Source organism: Notechis scutatus, chromosome Z, assembly GCF_049901735.1.
Source record: "Notechis scutatus isolate UNSWTSFEM ecotype Mainland chromosome Z, rNotScu1.2, whole genome shotgun sequence".
Classification (NCBI taxonomy): domain Eukaryota; kingdom Metazoa; phylum Chordata; class Lepidosauria; order Squamata; family Elapidae; genus Notechis; species Notechis scutatus.
In genome coordinates, this window is record NC_142025.1 from 56423871 (window position 1) to 56427675 (window position 3805).

Genomic DNA, 3805 nt, shown 5'->3' on the forward strand with positions numbered 1-3805 from the left:
AGTCAAAGGTGTACAAGGCATATAGCAGGGGGCTCAAGACACAATCCTGGGGGGAACCTCCTGGGGGAAACTACTATTCTGGAGGTATTCCTCCATTATGAATGGAGTCACAGTATTTGCTAGGAAACCATGAGGTCATCCATTTGGACCTGTGAGAAATGGTCCAGAATGCTGAGCTTTTATCCTGGTGATTAGGTCCTGATGTGGTGGGATAGCTCCCAACTATCAGTTGCCATTGAGGCTGAAAATGCAATGACTGTAGAATTGTTGCTGATACTTGCTGAAACTTGAGAATATTCTGATTTGTGAGAGAACATCTGGCATCAAGAAGAATGAGCTCCATCTGATTTGTTTGGGTGAAAGCAATTTGGTCTATTGGTCTATAGGTTTTTATGATTATGTTGACTTCTATAGGAAAATGCACTTCTTCCAGGAAGTGTCTCCAGTTTTGGAATGTGTATTTCAGTGGTGGTATTCAACTAAAGTTGCCACCCGTTCGGTGGGCGTGGCTTGATGGCCGCGCTTTGCACGCATGCATACTTTGTGTGCACACGCGTGCCAAACATGCACTTTGCGCAGGTGCAAAGGTGTTCTAACTTGCCTCCTGCAAGCCTGCACGATGCTGGTCACTGCAGCAGCTGCTGTGCGGCACTATTCTGCACCACGCAAAGCAGCTGCGCTTTGAATTCTGGCCATAAAAGTGAGTATGGCACTCCGGGCAGGTGGGTGGGCCAAACACAGAGCAGTGAAGAAAACTGGTTCGGTCTCCACTGCTCATCACTGCTGCCGGCTCTCCAGAACCAGTCAAATACCACCACTGGTGTATTTAATAGTTATGAACTTTTTGTTGAGGATGTCACAATAAGATGGCAACATCTGAAGCATCAATTTGAATCACAAATGTGTTTTGATGGGTTTGGGTGCTGCAGGAGGTGCTTGTGGGCAAAAAGCTGTTTTATCTCTTTGTTTTAACTCTTTGATTGCCACATAATGTGTAGAAGTCCAACCAAATTTCACTTCTTTCTTTGTCAGTTGGGTGAAGAATTTGGCTTTGTGAGCAAACTCTTTCTTTCTTTTTTTCTTTTTGAAAATTTTATTTGGGTTTTCACAAAAAAAATACATATAAAACATCTTTTTTTGAAAATAGCACGGTCCTGGGTTACACTTCTTCATATAGACACAAATTCAATTTCATGCTCACTTTTATGTTCTATTCCATATCTTATTACTGTTTTACATTTTCTACATAGTTTTTCTCCTCTCTTAATTTTCTCAATTTTATTTTAATTATCTCATATCAATTCATCATTATATTTATACTTTTGTCTGTCCTGTTTCAATTTTATATTTTCTTTTCTCATTAAACAAATTTTCTCCCGTAGTTACTAATTGGAGTATGACACCTTTATATCTTTTAATTTTATCCATTCAACTCTTATTTAAGCTTCAATATATACCTTGAGGTTATAACATTCAATATAATACATAACTTCCAATCGAATTCTGTTTGGTACATTCTTAAAATACATACTATATTCTTAAAAGGTGATTATAAATATATGTAATTAAAACACTCATTCCATTCCAATTCAATCCTATCATTAATATTCATTAAAGTCTTAACATCTTTAACATTACTTTTCAATTAAATATCATACTTCCTTGGGAACACTTATAAGCTTTATGTAATTAACTTTTTCCCCCTATTTCTCTTCCCTTATATTTTATATATTAAATAATTAAAATGTTCCCATCCTTTCCTAATTCAATTCTCTCATTCATTTTATTTCATTTATTTATTAACAAACATTTCACTGGATTACAATAACTATTTTATCCATTTTAATCATACATTGTTTCATATTTTCTAAAATTATTTCTATTTCTAATATAACAATACTCTTATGTACCTTTGCAGAATCCCTTTTTCAATTAAATTTTCACCCATTATCTCTAAATATCTTGTTTCTGTCCTTTATAACTTATTTTCCTTTCCTTCTTCCTTCTCTTCTTCTCCCTCCCCTTTTTACCCCCTTGTCTCTCTAGTTCTAATTCTATCTTCTGTGTTCCTCTCTTCTGTTGCTTTCTAATATTATACTTATTTTTCAAGTTATAATTCCTTTTCTTGGTTGTTTTTTTCAAATCTTAAACTTTTCATTCTCTTTCCCCCCTTTCCCTTTTTCCCCCCACATAAAATTACTTGTTCATTAAAGATGGCTTCTTCTTTGTCCCAGTCTTCTTGTTCTGCAGGCATTTCTTGTTGCTTCTCATAGTTCGAGATCTCCATTTCTAAGAATTGAAATACAAAGCCAAAAGAACCTCTCCCTTCTTGTGCATTTTCTTTGTACTTTTTAAGTTCCATTTTCAGTTCATCTAAAAGTAGTGCCATTTTAAAACACTTTTAAACAACCACGCAATTGATTTTAGTCATTCAAATGCAATAACCAAAAATCCAGAGATCACCAAATAATCCAAATACTCCCAAGCTGTTTCTTCATGCTTCTTTTTTCCACTTTCTCTTCCTGGGGTTTTACTATTTTGTAGCCAAGTTTCAGTTAAAATGTATCTTTTAGAAGTTGTGTTGAGGTTTTACTGTAAATTCCTTTTAATTCCAGGCAGTCTCCTCCCTTTTTTCCAGATCCTGCCCTTTTATTCTTTTTCTTCCCTTTTCTGCTTTTAAAAGGTTTTAAGTATCCAGAAATCTTTATTATCTCTTTGACATTTTATTTTCAGCTTAAATGCCTATTAATGTCAAAGTGGATTTTTCCCCCCAATTTCTTATTTAGATCTCTTAGCTGTCAGTATAGGGAAAAGAAGAGAAGAAAAAAAAACCAAATCCTTTCCCTTTTCTCTCTCCTTCACTACTTCAAAATCTTCTTTGGGAACAATGTTACTTTTTTTTAGTTTAAATTCCAGGATACCTTATTTGTTGCTTTTGCAGTTTAACCAGTCAACCAAAACTTTCTCTTCTTATCTTCCTCCTGCACATTCTTTTCCGGTTGAGTTTTTCTTTGAGGTGGCCATTTCTGACAACCGCTGCAACCGCCTTTGGGAAAGGGAGTAATGGCCAGCTGAGGAGGAGAGATGCGGGCTCTCCTCAACCCTGCTGGCAGTCTCCCCCCTCTTCACCACCTCTACAAGGTGGCTTAGCTGTGAAACCAGCCGGCTCGGGGCGCTCCAGCAGCAAGCATGGATCGAAACCGCGCACAATCGCGGTTTCAGTCTGTCCACGAAGAGGCTCAAACCGGAAGTCCTGAGCAAACACTTTCTGTGCAAGTTAGTGAAGCCCAATAAGCACTGGATGTCTTTGGTGCAAGGTTTTCAGTCTAGAAACAGGCATTTGGGGATCCATTCTATGCCTCCTATGGAAATGCAATATCCCAAAACGTCCAGCTACTGCAGATCAAAGGCCTATTTTTCTGGCTGGGCAAAGAGATGGTTGTCTCTTAGTCTACTAAGTATTTAATATACTAACTAAGAACTATCCCTATTCATCTGTGTGCTGAGCTTCATTCTCAGAGTAGATCCAAAGTGGGAACCATGATTTTATCAATTCATTTTGGTGCCCAGCTTGTCAGCTGTTTCTGTAGCTCTGGGATTGGATGCCATTGCTCAAGTTTTTCAGAGGTTGTGAAAATTTCTGGTGTTATAGAGTAGTTCAGATTAATGGCAAGCACATGAAATCAGGAGACAAGGCAGTTCAAATGAATACAGATTTATTGCATGCTAACACTGTCTACAAAAATCTGAACTATTAATGGTCAAAGTGAATTGGTGATAGATAAAAGTAAACAGAACTCAAGGT